Consider the following 20,567-nt stretch of genomic DNA (forward strand, 5'->3'; position numbering starts at 1 on the left):
GGGGGGTCAGCACAGGTGCTTGATCCTGTATGTTTGTTTCTAATAGACAGAAGGAGGAGGTACTTGGGCAATCCACAGGCTACTAAACAGTCACTCCAGACAGAAGCGCTCCTGAGAATGTCCTCCCAACTGCCAACTCTTTCTATGGAAGCCTTTCCAGAATGTAATCAGCACATGTAAATGCCAATGACTCTCCTTTGAAAACCTGTTTCTCCTTGAAACTGCTAAAATGAATTAATCTCTCATCCCTCACCTAAGCTGTATATTTAAAATGCAAGAGTTGGTTATATTCATTGACTTCCTAATAATAAATGTCTGAGCTTTCTGTCCATACTCAGTTTCTCAGAACAGCCTCAGATTCTGGCTCCATTCTGAACAATGTGGCATCAGGAGCTTGAATTCAGGTGTTACACTGATGAGCTGTTAACCCTTGGGCCAAAGGACAACTCTGAGCCTTGCTTCTTGATTCTGTAAAATAAGATTAATTAGAGCACATAAACAAGAAGCTTAAAGAATACACAAATACCCTCAAAATAGCACATGGGTGCAACTATGAGCTATTATTATAATTGGAATCTCACTGATGAAGCCTCAGGTATTGTTTGAGGTAAGATCTTTATTTCCAAGCTAAGAGGCTTATGCAAACCTGCTTGGAAACTGAGCACTGGAGGCTCGTGCCAGTAATTTTAGCTCTGCAGGAGGCTGAAATCTGAAAAGTCTGTGAAGCTCCATCTTCAATTAACCTGCAAAAATCAAAGCTGGAGGTATGGTTCAAGTGGTAGAGAACCAGTAGAGTAAGCAAGGTACATGAGTTCAAGACACTGAGTTCAAATCTTGATACACACACACACAGGTCTGCTCAAGAAGAATGGTACAATTGTACCTGTAAATAACATGACCAATGTGCAGGAAGGCAGTATTTACTGTACCTCTGTCAGAGCTGACCGTGGAGCCTGACATACTTCCCAGTTACCTATTACTTCCACTTACTGAGAGAACAAGGATGTGGGAGGTGCTTTCCTACCCCAACCACAATGTATATATTGTGTTTATCCACTGCACTGTAAAACCCAAAGCACAAAGCACTATTTACACAGTGTTTTTTTTCTTTTGGCAGGAGGTGAAGAAGTGACTCAAATCATCCACCAGCCAAGTCCCAATCTCCTGTGTAAAGCCTACACGTGTGTCTAGGATGTTACAAGGCGACAAAGAAACAGGTTTAGATAGCCCTGTCAGGTGTTCATGGCCCCTGGGGACAGCTGCTCCTGGGTAACACCTAACAATTCACACCTGTTTGGGAATCCTCTCCAGGAATTCAATATAATACGAAAATCACATTACCAAGGGAAAGTTTTCATCAAAATATTTTCACCTGGATTTTTTTTTCAAGTGTCTCACACAGTTTATCTACTGAAAACCATGTGAAAAGGAATAAAATTCCACTCTGTATAAATAACAAAATAACAAATCTGTATAAACAATAAAAATCTAATCTGTATAAAAACTTTGAGCATCTAATCGGCACGAATCCATGACTCTGCCCTGCAAACCAAGGCTGTGAAGAACACAGGGGCTAAACACAGAGGAGCCACAACACAAAAGAAAAGATCTGGTGTGAGTCTCAAGAGAAATCTAGGAGTTTCTGAGTTATCTTCTTAATTATCTGGGAAAAAGCAACAACAACAATAACAGTTGGTATCCCTGCTTTCTACATACATGGTGTTCAGACAACATCTAGGGTCTGTTAGAGTACATGACCCTGGAAGTGAAGGTGTGGCTCAAGCCGTAAAGGGCCATTCTGAAGTGAGACAGGCAAGTGACAGCCCAGATCCTTAGTTCAAGCCCCAGAAACTCACTACCCCCAACACACAAAGATCATGAAATTTTTTTCCCCACCTGTCAGTGTCTTTTGTCTCCATCAAAGAAAGGTCCGTCTTTTTACCAGAAAAGTCTTATATATAATACATTATTTTTAATCACGCAGGAAGGATCTCCCTTACCCATGGGAGGTTTAGGAGGTTGTTGGTTGTTTTGTAGTAATGGCGACGTCTATTACCAGTCCTAAGAGTAACATTTCTCTATTTTATGCATGTTCAAAGCCAATTCAAAACATTTCAAGAAAAGGTTTTCAGCAATATTTTTTGGCTTCCAGAGTGACTCCTACAAAAGGTAAACTTCTTTTAAGCTTTCAAATAGTCCCTTAATTTTACAATGGTCTAGGCCACATATGCTGTCTCAGGACAGGAAGATTCCTTACTAAAGGGTTTCCTGACTCATCCCACTTCCTTTCTTCCCCTGAACATTAGAGAATATAATCAGGTATCAGTGACAGGTAACCCTCATGACTATAGGTTTCAATACTTTTCACAAAGATTCCATAAAACTCTCATTAAAACAAAAACAAAACAAAACAAGAAAACACCCCCTCCTCCAGGGGGGAAAAAAAAACTCTGAAAAGTAAGCAAGACTTGAACAGGTACTTCACAAAGGATCTACAATTGCCAACACACAATGAAAGCACATTAAACTTCAAATAGAAATGAAGGAAATGTAAATGAACACCAGAATGATAACCCCCGCATAGGACATGAGAATGGCAAAAATGGAAATGACTTATGAAAGGAAGTAAAGAACATGAAGCAATGGAATTAGAATTTGAATATAAGGGGAGTTGAAAGGACCATACTGGAAGACTGTACCCACAAAAGCTCAACAGACTCACACCTTATGACTCAGCTGCTGTTTCCACACACATAAAAGCAATCAGAAATGCAAACCTATGTTCAGCAAGAAACACATACATGAACACTCATGCAAGCCATATTCTGGTGGAATTAGAAACAATTCAAATATCTACCATGGCAGCTGTGGCATACTTACTCAAAGGAATAGTCAGTATTCACTTCCAATAATAAAAATGCCTGATAAATGAGTCTCACCAGAAAAAAAAAAATCAAGGGAAAGAAGTTAGACATATTTGTTTTCATACAAATAGATGTGAGGTCATGCATGTTAATTAACTTGATTTAATACCTCCACATTGTATACATATAATAAAGCAACACGTCATGCACTATAAATATACACTAGTTTTCCGATTACAAATACAAAAATTTAAAGCCAAACATAAAAAATACAAAAGTATGAGTGCATTTACATAATTTCTTAAAATTAGCAAAAGTGATCCATAGTATTTGAAGTTAGTTCCAATGCCTTCATAGAGAGAAAAATCTCTAGAAGGGGACCCAGAAAAAGTATATGAGGAGCCCAGTTTACTTTCTTGCCTGGTAGGGTTTTTTTTTTCCTTGCAGTATTGGTAATAGAACCTAGAGTCTTATGCATATTAGGCCAATGCTCTACTACTAAGCTTTACCTTAAAGTAAATAGAACTATTTTGTGTGTGTATATGCGTGTGTGTGTGTGTGTGTGTGTGTGTGTGTGTGTGTGTGTGTGTGTACTTGCACGCACACTGGTACTAGGAGTTTGACTCAGGGCCTGAGTGCTCTTTTAATTTATTTTGCTCAAAGCTAGTGCTCTACCACTGAGCCACATTTCCATTTCTTCTCAGTTGATCTGTGTTAAGAGTCAGTGTACCATGAAGAAATGCTCAACTTCTCTGGCCATGGAAGAAATGCAAATCAAAACAGCATTGAGATTTCTCCCCATCCCAGTTAGAATGGCTATAATCAAGAAATCTAATAACAAGAGATGCTGGATGGGATATGGCCAAAAGGGAACCCTACTGCACTGTTGGTGAGAGTGTAAACTAGTTCAACTCATCTGAAAAGCAGTATGGAGGTTCCTCAGAAAGACTCCACATAGAGCTCCCTTATGACCCAGCAATCCCACTTCTGGGCATTAACCAAAATTGATCACAAAAAGGCCATACTAAAGCTACCAGCACAACTATGTTTATCACAGCATTATTCACCATAGGGAACCAGCCCAGATGCCCCTCCGTAGATGAATGGATCAAGAAAATGTGAGATACACACACACACACACACACACACACACACACACACACACACACACACACACACACACACACACACACACACACACACACACGGGAACTCTATGCTTCCATCAGAAAGAATGACACAGTCCTATTTGTAAGGAAATTAGAAGATTTGGAAAAAATCATATTAAGTGAAGTAAGCCCCCCAGACCCAAAGAAACATAAGTCCATGGTTTCTCTTATATGCAATAATTAGTATATGTCTAGGACATGCTTATCAGATGAGCAGAAGAGCTCAAAAGCTAAGTACTATGACCATATAAGATGATGCGAAGCAAAATGAACTCCAAGACATAGACACAAGAGGTTTTTCTTTGTTGTTGTTGTTTTTAATGTAATGTGATTTTTTTGTTTCTTTTGAATGTTCTTCCCTCTATGGTACATCCCCTGTTGTCACTGTATTTGATTTTGGTACCCTGGCATTGTATATACATTTATTTGAATTATGGGAGAGAAGGGGAACAATAGAAGGGTGAGACAAAGTACTAGGGGGAAACCAATGCAACAGCAACATACACCAGGCAATATGTTGGAAATGATTTGTACAACTTGGCAGGGGGGAGGGATTGAAGGGGGAGGGAAAGTAGGAGAAAAATGAGGGAAGGGGTAACAAGTTTGACAAGAAATGTACTTATTACCTTACTTATATAACTGTAACCCCTCTATACATCACTTTGACGGTTAGAAGAAGGTTAAAAAAAGCCAGTGGCTCACACCTGTAATACTAGCTACTCAGGAGGTTGAGATCTGAGGATCGCAGTTTGAAGCCAGCCCCAGCAGGAAAGTCCATGAGACTCTTATTTCCAATAAACCATTCAGAAAACCAGAAGTGGTGCTATGGCTCAAGTGGTAGAATGCTAGCCGTGAGCTGAAGAGCTGAGGGACAGCTCAACAGAGTTCAAGCTCCATGACCGACAAAAAAAAAAAAAAAAAGGTTAAAAAAATTCAGTGTGCTTACTGAATAGAAACACTGAATTTTACCTAGTTTGTATTTGTGTCTTTGCATACATGATACTTCAATAGTTTGGGTTTGTTGTTTTTTGTTGTTTTTTTTTTTTTTTTTAAAAAGTAAACTCATCTAGATGCCTCTTCCTCTGCAGTTATACTAGGGACACTATTTATACTGTCCACAGGCATAAATGTATTTAACACCAGATTAGGCCTCATATAAGAGGTATGGGATACCAAGTCATGGTCCTACCCTGGGGTCTGCTCCCAACCCCGATTCTTGACACATCTGTAAAAAAAATAAAAATAAAAAATACCCAGGCAATTACAACAATCAAAGGAAGTACTGTGAGATTACTCTATAAACTCTAAATTGATATCCTAGCATTCATTCTTATGACGTCAACATGAGCCATAACGGATAGAGTTGAAGAGCAGGGTGAACTGGAGGAACCCATGAAGAAGTTTGAGGTGCTCCGGAGTTACTTTCAAGGTTTTCTATGTTGTGGACAGCCTTGGTTCTTTGTGAAATGCTACTTCAACTGAAACAGGAAGTTACTATGCTTTCATTCTTCCAGCAATACCTCAGAGCCACTAGTGAAGAACTGACCCCTATCCTATTGTCCCAGGCCCATACAGATCCCAAGCAAAATCCTAGGTATGTGTGAACTTGTTTGAAGTGCAGGCAGAGCAATCCACCTAAGCCCAGCTACAAACATCCCATTGTGGGCCCAACTGAAAGGTCCCCACTTTCCTTGATCTAGTGGCTTTTTCATTAACCTCTGCCTCCTTGCTTGGACCTCCAATTAAAAACCCAGCTTCTGTCCAACTCTCTGGCACAACCACAGCCACCAAACCCACAGGAAGGTCTGTGCCCCTTGCTGTTCCTCAATAAACAGTCCTCGCCTTTTGATGATCGAGTCCAGCCTATTCCTTTTCCATTCTCCTCCATTTTCCTAACATCTAGAATAGACTTTTCCATCATATGAAGAGAGCTGAGCTCACAGGTAGAAATGGAACCCACTTTGGAGGTACCACGTTTCCTTTCCTTACCACTTCTCCCCCATTCTGTCATCAGCTCTTGACTGTCGCCATGTAACTTTCAGTCTTTCCGCACAGATCTCCCTGGCTGAGTTCCCATTTCGGAAATCAGCCTTATTGGGACAAAATAGCATTTGGAACGCTAGGCATGACTCCATAATCAGGGCTCCTCTAGCCTTGGTATAAGCCCAGAGCTCATGAGTCTCTGGAAGCCTGTGAGAAGGTCTGGCCCCATTCAGGCTTTATCTATCAAGGCCTATTTTGACATGACAGCCATTTGATTCAAGTACAGTAAAGGTGTAAGAGGTACTGACTAAACTTTACAGCTGATTACCTGACAAAGTCAGAGGCTGGAGGCTACAGGCCAGAGCCTTGCCCAAGTAACAAGCAAAATCATATGCTGACATCGTCTCTGGTTTTGAGCAACTTAATGGTTAATTCTTTATTCCTTCCAGCAAACTCTGAGGAGTAGGTACTGGTCCTTCTCTTCCTTTTGTACAGTGAAAAATAGCCTAGTTCATCCTAACCGAGAAGCCACTGGGTAAGTGGCCACAACCCAAGCCTGGAACAGTATGAGTAAGCCATAATCCAGCACTTATTTTCCAACTAAACATTTTTCTGGAACATGGGAATGAGTAGAAAACAGATATGTGGAAAGTAAGAAGAAAGGAAAGGCATGCTTAGTGTCTCCTCTCTACCACTCTCAGGAAAGGCAGAGAGGTTAATATTTGAGAGTTGAAGTAAGTAAAGGGAGTCTGCCGAGGTCACTACACAGGCCCGTGGAGCCAAAAGTATATCACTTGCCCTTTCTCTACAGGAAGAAGTAACAGAACCTACTTTTGAGAGTCTATAGTAAAAAGTAAAGGAATCAATTGTGAAGTGCTTAGAATCATGAGCTATATTAGAATAAAAATCTGAGCCAGGAGTTGGTGGCCTGAAATCCTAGCTTCTCAGGAAGCTGAGATCTGAGGATCGTAGTTCAAAGCCAGCCCAGGCAGAAATGTCTGTGACACTCTTATATCCAACTAACCACCATAAAACTGAAGCAGAGCTGTGACTCAAAGTGGTAGAGTACTTGCCTTGAACAGAAAAACTCAGAGACAGCACCTAGGCCCTTTGTTCAAGCTCCATGATAGACCAAAAACAAAAAACAAATCTGTAGGTAGATGTTAAATAACATCTGGAAAGCTAAAACAGGAAGGTTGGTGAGGGTTTGAGGCTAACCAGAGCTATACAGTGACACCTTGTCTTAAAAAATAGAGAGCCAGGGCTGAGGAGGTGGCTCAGTGGTAGAGTGATTGCCTTGCATGCATGAGGCCCTGGGTTCGATTCCCCAGCACCACATAAGCAAAAAGAAAAAAGCCAGAAGTGGTGCTGTGGCTCAAGTGGTAGAGCACTAGCCTTGAGCTAAAAGAGCTGAGGGACAGCGCCCAGGCCGAGTTCAGGCCCCACGACCGGAAAAAAAATAAATAACACACTGACAAAAAGAATAATAGAGTGAACAGAAATCTCAGAAGAAAAGCAGTGGTGTAATTCAACATATTTTTATTGATTCTGTATAACTTGGTAGTGTTTCTATTCTCATGGATTAAAAATCGAAAAAGGAAAAGGAAATCTCTGCTTTTGAAGTTCACAGTCTGGTGGGATTGGAGACAGAGGACTGCTCCTAAGAAAGGTGTTTGAGTTCAGGATTCTTTGTTCTATTTTTAAGAATCAACTATGTGCCAGGGACCATTCACACTTGTAATTCTAACTACTAAGGAGGTTGAGATCTCAGAATCACTGTTCAAAATCAGCCCAGGCAAAAAAAAAAAAGAAAAGAAAAAAAGAAAAAAACTTGTGAGATCTTACATCCAATTAACCAGCAAAAAGTCAGAAATGGAGCTGTGGCTCAAAGGTAAAGCTCCAGCCTCAGGCAAAAAGCTAAGAGATAGCACCAAGGTCCTGAGTTCAAACCCTAGTGCTGACTGGCTGGCACACACGTGCATGCACGCGTGCGCGCGCGCGCACACACACACACACACACACACACACACACACACACACACACACACACACAGGATGTGTGGTTGGCAGTGTTGGTAAAGGATCTGGAAGTCTCATTTCTTATGTTTCAGTAAATGACATTGTGAGAAATAGCCACATTATTAGCTTTGAGCTCATTATGTAAGTACAATGTTCTATGCTCAAAGTAGGGTGCTTTAAAAAAAATAGTGTTATAGTTGTATACGGATTTAATTTCAGAAGAACTTACTTCAGGAACACCCAACTTTATACACCCGGCTCCTTCGCAGCAACAGCACAACTTCCTTACTGCTATTTAATGATAGAGTCGATGAACTTCTTCAAGAATATTAACTATTAACTGCACAAGTATTAAGTACTGCTTGCTTTCATCTTAGACTGTGGGAGGCAATCTATTCCTAAGAAGTCCAAAAACAAGCATCTTGCTAGGTATCGGTGGCTTAAACCTGGAATCCTAACTACTCAATAAGAGGCTGAGATCTGAGGATTGCAGTTTGAAGCCAGCCTGGGGAGAAAAGTCCATAAGACTCTTACCTCCAATTAACCAGAAAAATGCTGGAAGTGGAGATGTGGCTCAAGTTAGAGAATGTCAGCCTTGAGCAAAGAAACCAAGCAAGAGCGTAAGACCCTGAGTTCAAGCCCCAATGCCAACACAAAACAAAACAAAACAAAAGTTTCCTTCTACATCTGACCTGGCTCTGTCACCAGTAGTTATTGAAAGTGACTAGATTAAAGCATACATATCACTTGCCTCAGAAATCAGAAAATCCTCACTTCTAAAAGGACAGTTTGTTTCAGTGAGGCCAAGTGCCTTAGGTCTCAACAAAATACTTATTTTTGTTTCTCTTTTATTTGAGAGAGGAGAGGGTATGTGTGTGTGAGAGAGAAAGAGAGAGAGAGAATAAAAGAAGGAGGAGAGAGAAAGGAGAGAGGGAGAGAGAGGAGAGAGAGAGGAAAGAAGAGAGAGAGAGAGAGAGAGAGAGAGAGAGAGAGAGAGAGAGAGAGAGAGAGAGAGAGAGAGAGAGAGAGCATGCTTGAACTCAGGACCTGGGCACTGTTCCTGGGCTTTTCTGCTCAAAGCTAGGGCTCTAGTACTTGTGCCACAGCTCCACTTCTGATTTTTTGGCTTTTAACTGGAGATAAAGAGATTTATGGGCTTTCCTACCCCAGTCTAGTTCTGAACTGTGATCTTCAGATCTCAGTCTTCTGAGTAGTTAGGATTACAGGCGTGAGCCAATGGCGCCTGGCCATTATAACAAAGCACACAGCTGCACAATCCCTTTTCTTCAAAGTCATCAGACTCAAACCTGTCCACTCTTGAAAGAGTCAGGAATATGGTATAGGGTCTCACAGCATAAATTTACTACTTCTAGGAAAACACTGAATTTTAGACAATGACAACTAAAAACCAGTTTTATTTACTGTATTCGTGACTATATTAGTAGAAACCCTACCAAACAAAAAAACAAAAAAAAACTATTCTTATATATTGTTTCCTAGAGGAATGTAAAAGGAGATCTGTCAACTTAAATGAAATATAAATACAATTTCTTATTTCTTCTCACTTCAAATGATAAAGGAGACAGAAGTTAATAAGCCATCAACTTACGTTGCATAACCCTAGAACTGTATAATTATGTAACCCAGCATGAGAAACTAACAGTACATCATTTCATCATGTCTCTATGCCAACTCCATGAGATAGGCCACCAGCCAGCCAGTCTAAACAGCCAAAGACGAAGCTGAGACTCCTGGAGCAAGTAGCTCTGGCTCCAGGTAAGAGACTAGGGGCCGATGGCAGAGCTTTGTTCCTAGTAGTTCAGTTACTTTCCATTAATATATTCAATTTAACTTTGCTACAGGCAATACACTCATAGAAGGTAAACTAACCAAACATCCATGTTTTCTGAAATCAACAAGGAAGCAAACATTTATAACTTCACCCCAAGAGACTTTGACTGGAGCTGCTAATAAAGCTCAATAGCTTGCATTTTAGCGCCTTTTATTTCTTCTCACTATTCGCAGAAATAAATATAAGTAAGGACAGAAACTGAGGATGGGCAGATATTATATACCAAGGAACCATGGTACCAACTGAACGGCTCAGGGATAGCCTCTGGATAAAAAGAAACCACTCAAGCCTGTAATCCTAGCTGCTCAGGAAGCTGAGATCTGCCAGCCCAGGCAGACAAATCTCCAATTAACCAGTAAAAAGCTGGAAGTAGAGATGTGGCTGACGTAGTGGGTGGGGCACAAGCCATGAACAGAAAAAGCCAAGGGAGAGCTGGAGACCATGAGTTCAATCCCCAGTACCAGCACAAAATGGGGAGAGAAGAGTGGGAAGCAATCATTCCAAAGGAAACATACTAGAGACCCAACACCCTGAAAATGTTCCAAACTGAAGACTAGCTCAAAGACTTCACCAAAACTATGCTAATTTGAAACTTAAGAAGCAAGTTCATTTTTCCCTGAGCACTATGGTTCAAACCTCGGACTTCCCCCCATTTCTTTGCCACAGCCATACCAAATTTAAATCCTCTTCCTCTTGGTGTCCTTTTGCATATTCTGTTTGCCTTACCCTCCCTAAGGAATTCCTGGCCTTTGTAGAAAGGGAAAAGTCAGTAGTATTATCATTTCAGACAAAACACACTGAATACATTTTTATGAGTTCAGTCTTACTCTGATTACAAAAAAAGAAAACTGACCTGGATATTAATTAACTTGCCAAGATTCCACAGCAAAATCAATGGTGGGACCAAGTATCACACTTAGCCTTTGTCATTAGTCCAAAGCCATCTTCTCTATACTGAATCAGCATCTGCTCAAGGTGATGTTTGGTGTGGCAGCATCTGCACCAATAAGAGTTGAATAAACTGCAAAATCCCAAAACCCACCCCAGCCTGCTGGTCCCCAGTGCTGCTTGCATGAGTATGCGATCATTGCTATACTATACCACAAAAGAGAAGGGAAGGAAGTGTCTTTCTCTGCAGGAAAACCTCAGCTCCAGTAGTATTAAACCTCAGTTAAGCATCATGACCTTAGGATCCAATGCATTGATGCTCACATAATTGCCAAGGACCAAGAGAACCCTGTTGGAATAGGGTCAGAGACTTGTAAAATGGGAAGAGTGCGATCTTGACAGAATTCCACAAACAAATTAGTAAATGACACTAAAATGTCTACCATAGTCAAATCTTAAGGGAAAAGCTAAGTATAAGCTGCCTAGTCAGCATGCCCCCTGGTGGCTCACTACAAGGAAGCCTAAATATGGAATTTGTTTCCAGAGGGAAATCCAGAAAGAAGCCAATCTGAAGATCACAGGCATTAACCATGAAAACTACTCTTCTGATTCAGAAGCAGAATGATACAAAGCCTTTTTAATGTGGGAAAAAAAGCTTTTGATGAGAGAATAAAAGAATCCTAAAGCACTCAAATATAAACAAGGAGAAAGGGATAAGCCAGATAGTTCTCTCCATAGCAGGAAACCCTGTTCCTGGATTTTGTTTGGCCATTTTTTTTTTTTTTTTGTAAATTGTGCTTTGGCCCTGGCCAAAGGTATACTTTATTTAACCATAAAAGTCACCCTTTTAAAGTATGTAACTCAACAGTTTTAAAGTTGTGCAATCAGCAATATCTAATTCTAGAACATTTCATCTCCTACCAAGTAAACTTCATACAGTCACTTGCCATTGCTTCCTCTTGCAACTCCTGACAATTACGGATCTACTTCCCATCTGTGCATTTTCCTGCTCTGGACATTTCATATTGCAATCATACAATTGTACACTTTTGTGCCTGGTTTCTTTTTTATTTTTTCCATTAGTATTAATATATACCATTCAGCATGATAAAGGATTTTATCATGGCATTTCCACACATGTATGTCTTTAACGTGCTTTGATCATATTCACCCATCTGTTACACTTATTTACCCTTTCTTTTCCTTCTAAGACCCCTTCAACCTTCCCAGTAGTTCCCTTTTACTTAATGCCTTGTTTTTGTTTTGTTTCATTACCCCCTAGCTTCTATAAATGAGAGAAAATATTCAGTACTTGCTTTTGTGGGACTGATTTATTTCATTTAACATAGTGATCTCCAGTTCCATTCATTTCCAGTAAATAACATGATTTCATTCTTTCTACTGACTTAGTAAAATCCCACTGTGTATCTACACACTTTCTTTATCCCTTTACCCACTAATAGGTACCTAGGCTGATTCTACAATTTGGCTAATAGTATCTCAAAACATGAGCATACAGGTTTCTCTACAGTGTCTGGCATCTTTCGCACAGTACGTTTTTCAAGGTTCACTTGTGAAACTTGTAGCAGAAATCAAAAGTTCATTTTAGTTTATTGTTGATAGATTTCCATGGTTTGGATATATAATATTTTGCTTATTCATTAGTTGACAGACATTTGTGTTATTTCTATCTTTTGACTTTTATGACTAATGCTGCTATAAACATTTATTTAGAAGAGTTCCTATGAATGTTTTCAATCTCTTGGGTGGAATTGGTTTTAGGTAGCTATTGTTCAACATTTTTAGCAAGTGCCAAAACTGTTTCCCCAGCTGGCTGTGTATTTCACATTCCTATCAGCAACTTGCTGTATGAGCATTCCAGTTTCTCCCATGTCTTTTTTATCACTGCCCTACTCATGGAGGGGAAGTGGCATCTCACTGAAGTTTTTGATTTGCATTTTCCTGATGACTAATGGTGCTAAGCATATTTTTATATGCTTCTTCAAAAGAAAAATCTATGTGATGTAAATCCCTTGCCTACTTTTAAATTGAGTTGTTTTCCCTTTTTATTGTTGAATTGTAAGAATTCTCTCTACCAATTATTTTTGAAACTCTATCAAGAAGCCTCTTCCTGGAATGCTATTCCTTCTTTACCCAACATTACATGTTGGAGCCTACATCTTAATGACTACTCTGTCTGTACTCAAACCACTATTCCTACCTCCATTGCTGACTGAGAACCCTGTCCCTGTCATCTAAGAAATGTGCCTCTGTCCTGTTTACCCACCACTTGTTTTCCTGTCAACACTGGAATTCATCTGCTACTTCAGTGGTGAAGTTACACAAGCAAGAACAAACTGAACAATAGGTTCTTTGACTGCCACCACATAATCACTAATAGTATCATAAGTCTCATATTGCACTAGGCAGAACCTATCTTCAATGCTCTGAAAGTCATTTACATGCCAGCACAGCTGTTAAGTCTGTATTTCTGCTCCAGGAACAACCTAAAACACATCTCCGTAGAAAGATCTAACACCATCATTTATATTATCACAGTCCAGCTCCTTCACAAAGACTTTCTTACCCATCACAAACTTTTCCTCTAAAATAAAAAGAAAATAATAACAATCTTCTAGCGTTCGTTACCAAATTAAAATCCATAAAGTGCCCTATACATTAGGGATATAGTAGGTAAAACCTCCTAAGCCTGTAGATGGACTATGCTAATTCAGTAATGAAATTCTATCAGATATACATAAAACATCAAAAGTGGTGTGTGTGTGTGTGTGTGTGTGTGTGTGTGTGTGTGTGTGTGTGTGTGTGTGTGTGTGTGTCCACCAGTACTGAGGCTTGAACTCAGGGCTTTACAGTCTTATTTGTCTTTTTTTTGCTCAGGTTGGACTTTTACCACTTGAACCACATCTTTACTTACATCTTTTTTTTCCCATCCTGGGGCTTAAACTCTAGGCCTGGGCATGGTCCCTGGGCTTCTTTTGTTCAAGGCTAGTGCTCTACCACATCACAACTTCCAGCATTTTCTGAGTAGCTAATTGGAGATAAGAGTCTCACAGACTTTCTTGCCCAGTCTGGCTTCAATCCATGACTCTCAGATCTTTGCCTCTTCAGTAGCTACGTAGCATGAACCACCACTGCCTAACTACTTATGGCTTTTTAATTGGAGATGAGAGTCTCATAGATTCAACTGCTGGGGCTGGCACTGAACCACAATCCTTGGCTACTAGCCACCTGGGATCTAAGCTAAGATTATAGGTGTGATTCACCAGTGCACAGCTTAACCTCAAAAATATCCTGTGTTCCTGGAAAGGTGATTTTATTAATACTGTTAAATGTGATACCTCTCAAAGTCTATTGAGAAAGTAATACATTGTTTTTCCCAGATTGATTTGCCCTTTACATACCTATGAACATTTACCCTAGTAGCATCCCTCCAATATATTCTAAGAACTGCTGAACTAATTCATTTGCTACTCAATTCTATCAGCTGGACAGCACTGAACAGAAAATGTTTTCTGGTATAAGAAAATACATTGCTTTATCTTAAGATGGGATGAGCTGATACATACTCTTAATATACTAGGTTACAGAACATTAAACACGTTCATCATGTTTAAAATCCATTGATTTCTGGAATTGGAAAATGTTGTAATATGAAAAAATGAATACTATTGAGTTCATGCAATATAAACTGTGGCTTTTGTTTAAAAACACCCCTGTAGGAAGGTTGAATATGGCATTCCAGGAATAGTCCTTGAGTCTATGTGACCCACTAATAACAGCCCTGATGACCAAAGCAAAAGAAAGTATCATAATGAGCAGCTCCCAGGAGATTCCACACCAGTCACGGCTACAGAAAGTAAACAACGATGATAAGGAAAAAGGCTTCTCATATTGGAACAAATCCCAACAGTGAAAATGGGGTAACGCCCAAAATATAAACATCAAGTTATGGGAAAGTTTCCCTACTTATATTAAGTGGGAGAAACCATGTAAATAAGCTACTGAATCTTAAGGATTACATCCCAAAGGTCTCTACCCTTCACCAAGTGCTGATTGCTGTCAGGAAAACAAGTTAGTTTGGGCCTCGCAGTTTTATTTACTAAAACACTAAGTGGTACACTTGAGTTTTTGAATAGGTTTCTGATTTGCTGATAGGCTTCTCTAGTGTTAATCATTTTACACTAAAGCAAAACACAAATGGAAAGCTGAGATAAAGTATGAGGGTCAACTGAGATTCCATCTGGCAATGCAAGAATTAGTAAGTCCTGACTGGCCACCTCATTCCCCTAGTCTGTTTGTGTGCTACATTATATAAAATCTATTTCTTCCCTGGGATGTTATCTCAAGAACGCTCCTATTCAAGCTAGCTCCTAAAGCCTCTCTAAAGTAAAGCAGTTAAAAATTCAAGGCCACAATCTAGGTCATAGCAAGTCATGGTGAGCTCTCTGCACAGGATCATGAATGGCTGGGGGGACAAGGAGCAGAGGTTAGGACTGGACTGAGCCAAAACAGTGCTTTATTATAAACTAATTTACCCAGGGCACCCTGCTGATACTTCACAGCTGACCCTGAAAGCCAAAGGCCACTGCCAAGGCCACATCCTACAGATGGCAAGGAAGGCCTTCGCCACCACAGGACAACTGCCATGGGATATACTTCATTCTTCCTGGAAGGCCTGGGTAAACCATTCATCCAAAGAAGATACCACAGAAAGTACATTTATCTTTGCTCATAAGACAGCCGACTGATCTGTTCTATAATCTTAAGCTTAAGAATCAAGTGTTAGAATTCTGTCCAATTTTCCACCCCACAAATGTCTGAGATCAAATCAAAGAAATAGTTACTGAATTTATCAATACAAAAGTCACCAATCTCAGGCTACCCAAGAGTGATCTAGAAACCACAATGTACTTTATAGCAAGAAAAAAGGCATCTCTAGCCTTCTGTAAAATCTGTTCATTTGAAGAACTAGAATAATTAAAACTGAACAATGGAAAGTGGCACAAATAATGAAATATAAAATGCTTAGTGCAATTTCCTAAAAACACCTGGAAGAAACCCCATCTTTATATATGAAATACTAAAACAATGTCATTTCAGGACAAACCTCTTCTCTCCCTCTTCTCCTCCCTATCCCTCTTCCTTTGCCATACCTCATTTCCCTATATAAATTAATGATACTGTTTGCATGCTGTAGGTATTAGCATTATCTGAAACTAGTTAAGAAGTAAAAATTGTTGGACCTCCACTGTACTTCTACAGAATCACCCAACAATCTGTGCTTTAACAGGAGATTGATGCTCATCTCAGACCCTCTACCCTAGGATCAGGGAAAACACAACTTGGGGTTGCTGGGAGCCATGTTTACTCTTCCTGAGTGACAAACAAGCTCTTCTGTCCTTGTTTCTGAGTGGTACTGGCCTTAAATCTCACAGAATGATTTCAGTTTCTGAGACTGATTTCAGTCCTTAGTTCAAGGTCATGATGAGAAGCCAAATCAGAGTTCCATCACAGGGCTTTCTGATTTCTTCATCATCCTTGGCTCTTAAAACAAGGCCTTGCTGACCTGACATTCTGAGGCCTGGCATGACATATGTTGATAGGGCAACCATGGTAGTCTCCTAATCTATACAACACTGCCAATCTCAGAGAGATGTGAGGGACTTCCGACCCTTAAAATCAAGAAATAGGATTTGAGGAAAGTATGGAGCAACAAAACCTCTTGATGAAGAATAAAAAGGGGATGGATTGTTAGAGAAAGGATTTATAAATTTTAAAGATCAGATGCAAAGATAATACCCAAGGTATGAATGATATTTTAAGGGTTTTTGTTGTTGCTGTTGTTTGTTTTACACGTTTTATATCTATTATCTCTCCCAAGCATCATAGTAGCAATGGAGAGGGCTAACTAAGGTCGTGATTATCTCACATTGGATAGAGAAGGAAACTGAAATTCAGAATGGTTAATAATGTGCCCATCCGCCCTGCAATGAGCTGGAAGCTATATGTGGCCTATCTCATTCTAGAACCTGTGCATTGTGTCACATCATTTGATCCTCACTTCGGGAAATATTTCCCAAAGTGCCCTAACCCCAAGGTAAAAGCACGGAAGAAAACTTAAAGCAGCATTGGTGAGCCCCTAAATCAGGGCACTTGAGCAGTGTGTGGGTGCCCCTTTAAGAACTTAACATACAAACGCAACAGCTAAGGTGTTCAGCCAAAAAAGAAAAAGAGAAGCATATTTCTAGCCTGCATAATCATTTCTGGACTAATTCCCACTAGCAGCCTCAGAGGCGAACAAGGGCTCAGTGCCTAAGCTAAAGCTCAAACACCCCCTTGGGTTATGACAGCTCAGCTGTGACTCGTGTGCAAGCAAAACCCCCAAACTCAAAACAAGAACTGAAAGAAAGTGAAGCCAGGGAAACAAACAAACAAACACTGACATCTTCCATACCCTTGGAATCTGCAGAACACCAGTTCCCAAGCCCTAGGGTTACCCAAAATGCCACCAGGGAGAGGGTGGAATGGGACAGAGAGCACTGTTGCTTGGACCTTATTCCTTCCCACAGTTAGTCCCTGTGGAAGATTAATAAGAAACACGAGATGGGTAGCTATAAAGTCCTGGGTGGTCATCAAAAGCACATTCACCACCACGCCCCCTCTTCTAAGGAACAATTATGCTGTTATAAACTTCCCACCTGACCCTCGAGAGCCTGACCTCTGGGATGTTAAACCAGGTGGGGTTGCAGAAGTGTGGACAAGAAGAAAAATTCATCCATCTACTCAGGCCTCGCTGTCCTGCCAGGGGGTGAGGAACGATTCAGGCGCGCGGTAATAACAGCGAATTGGGAGCCTGGCGCCCTTGACCCGGGAGTGCGGCTGGAAGAGGGAGCAACGCGTCGCCCGGTGCAAAGCCCGGGCGTGGGGGTGGGGCAGGGAGCCAGTGCCCGCCAAAAAGAGCTCGCTTCGGGTTTGGGGCAGAAGTCATTTTCCTAAAGGACGGCAAGGTTTTATAAAGATCGGGGGTGATGTGCTGATTTCCAGCTAAGGAGTGAAAAGAGCTTCATGGAAGTGCGCAGCGACCCCCCTCCCACCCCCGCTCGGGGTGGGCCCATGCTCCCACGGGGGACAGTGAGGAAAGAAGGGCTCCATCCTCAACTTTCTCGGAGGAAAACCCTCGTTCGGGCTGTGAGGTTTTGCCCAGTCTCGCACTCACACCGGGTTGCTAGGTGTGGAGTGGATCCGAACCCAGTCCCCTTCCGCGTGCACAAAGCAACCGCGCCGGAGCGCGCGGCCCCTTCTCCCGCAGCCCGCCAACTTGAACGCATCCCTCGTGGCCCTCGCCCACTCCTGCCCACTGCCCCAGACCTGGGACCGGCGCCCCAGCAGCCGCGATCGCATGCCTCCCTAACCCCTCCCCACCACCACCACCCCACCACGGCCTGGCCTCCACCTGGACCGCTGGGTCCCCCTAACCCCCAGCCCTACCGTGCAGCCTGGCTCGTGCCCGGGCGGTGCCAGTGCGCGGCACGCGTCCCAACCGGCGACACTCCTCTCGGGGAGCTGCTCGGTGAAGAGCTCCGAGCTCCGGACAAGGTTCTGCCGGCCCCGGCGCTGGCTGGTGGCTGCTCGCTTGGGCTCCGGCTGCGACGCGCGGAGAGGGAGGGGTCGGGGGAAACTCCCGGCAACTCCAACTCCGGGCGCCCCAGCTCCAGCTGCAGCCGCGCGCCCGCCCGCCGCCGCCGCCGCCGCCGCCTAGTGCGATCGCCTCCCTGCGAAGCCAACCTGCCCCCCGTGGCTGCCTCTGAGCATGCCCAGTGCAGCCGTGGGCGAGCCAGCCGAGCGCCCCGGCCCGGGGCAAAGAGCGAGGGTGCTGCTGGGGGCCCGGCTCGCCCCCAGGCTGCGGAACTCAGAGAACGCAAGCAAGCGCGGGAAGGGAAGATCGGGGTAGGGGCGCGGACTCCGAGCCAAGGACGCTGCAGAAGCTGGTCAATATGGGAAAGGCAAAACGAGTTTCAAGCTTGTTGGAAGTTTGTGGGCTAGAAAGATGGGGTGCTTCTGTGAGCCTCTATGTGAGACCATGGTAGAAGCAGGCGTTTATTCCTGGCTGGTTTCTTGTGTTTGTTTTTGGTGTGTGTGTGTGTGTGTGTGTGTGTGTGTGTGTGTGTGTGTGTGTGTGTGTGTGTGTGTGTGTGTGTGTGTGTGTGTGTGTGTGTGTGTGTGTGTGTGTGTGTGTGTTTGGTTTTGGATTTTTTTTTCTTTCTAAAAGAAAGAGCTAGTAGGCCCAGGAGATTGTTTTTTGTTTTTGTTTTTTTTTTTCCATTCAGTCCACTCATTCCTTCCTGCTTGGGGTGGCAAACTCCAAGAGCTAATGGGGTCTGGCAGGCAATGTAGTGAGAGAAAGGGGTGGTGGGAAGAGAGCTGGAAAGAGCTCTGAAGGCAGGTCAGCTGCTAGGCTCTAAGTGCCCAGTGGTAGCCCACAAGCATTCAGATCTGGTTTTGCTGAATTTTTCTGCTTTTTTCAATAAATGGCAGAAATCTAGCATTTTTTTATTCATGTAAAATATCCTGGTTATGGGGCTGGGAAGGTGGCTCAGTGGTGGAGTGCTTGCCTTGCATGCATGAGGCCCTGGGTTCGATTCCTCAGTACCATATAAGCAGAAAAAGCCGGAAGTGGCGCTGTGGCTCAAGTGGTAGAGCACTAGCCTTGAGCTGAAGAGCTCAGGGACAGTGCCCAGGCCCAGAGTTCAGGCCCCACGACTGGCAAAAAAAAAAAAAAAAAGTATATATCCTGGTTATTAAAATCTTTACAATAAAGTCAATCTCCTGGACCAAACAAAAATATCTGGGTCCCTTTTCTGCTCAGCCAATTTGAGCCAATGGCCTGTGTGTGTGTGTGTGTGTGTGTGTGTGTGTGTGTGTGTGTGTGTGTGTGTGTGTGTGTGTGTGTGTGTGTGTGTGTACAGTTGCCAAATGCCCACTCTGGTTTGGGAAGGAGCTGGAAAGGATCCAAGATGATTCAGACTGTCTTCAAAGTACTAGGGGAAATAGGTTTTCCTGACAGAAGACAGCTGCTAATAAACGCTGGCACATAAAGAGAGAGAGAGAGAGAGAGAGAGAGAGAGAGAGAGAGAGAGAGAGAGAGAGAGAGAGAGAGATAACTAATGTAGAAAGAAGTTGTGAGGACCAATTTTGACGAACTCTCATGTAGTAAAAGCACCTAAGTGGGAAGTCAGTGACAGATAGGGATCCTGTCTTTATTTGAAAGTTTAAGTTTCCATCATGCATTTTTACATGAATTTCTATTTTTTTAAGTATTGTATTAATCTTGCTTACTGAATTCTTTGGCACAACTTTATATTCTGTGTACTACGTTGTCCTAGCTTGATTGGGGTAAAAGAGGCCAGAGTTAGCTTATGGAATTGGAAAAGAGGACTGGAGGAGTGGCAATCAGGCCTGAGCACCTGATTGCCAATCTATGGAGCCTGCACTTTGTTTTGAAGGCTGTGTGGGGCCAGGAGAGGTGCTAGGGAAAGTGAATAATACAATCCAAACTGAGCTCTGGGAAGATGGACAAAGCAGTAGAGCTAGAAAGGTGGTTTGCAGGGGAAATATTGGTAGGAATGGAGAAATCTAGGGGATGTTTGCTCTATCAGGGGGATTTCCCTGATAACATTGTATGTGTTCTGCCTATCTCTGGAGAGATGGTCAGGTCAGTTTAATACAAACACGTGGTTCTTAGGGTTTTGGTCTAACCTCAACCATTTCTTT

General features: G+C 42.2%; 1 protein-coding gene across 1 annotated transcript in view; it reads right to left on the minus strand.

Annotated features, from left to right (window-relative positions):
• Stxbp6 (syntaxin binding protein 6) overlaps window positions 1-18,514 on the minus strand; it is a 276,813-nt gene extending 258,299 nt beyond the window's left edge. The window contains exon 1 of the mRNA XM_070026055.1: window positions 18,285-18,514. The gene's annotated coding sequence lies outside the window, so the exon portion shown is untranslated. The remainder of the gene's footprint in view (window positions 1-18,284) is intronic.
• Window positions 18,515-20,567: the final 2,053 nt, after the last annotated feature.

This window comes from Dipodomys merriami, unplaced genomic scaffold (assembly GCF_024711535.1).
Source record: "Dipodomys merriami isolate MVZ:Mamm:240054 unplaced genomic scaffold, mDipMer1.0.p SCAF_1, whole genome shotgun sequence".
NCBI classification, from domain to species: domain Eukaryota; kingdom Metazoa; phylum Chordata; class Mammalia; order Rodentia; family Heteromyidae; genus Dipodomys; species Dipodomys merriami.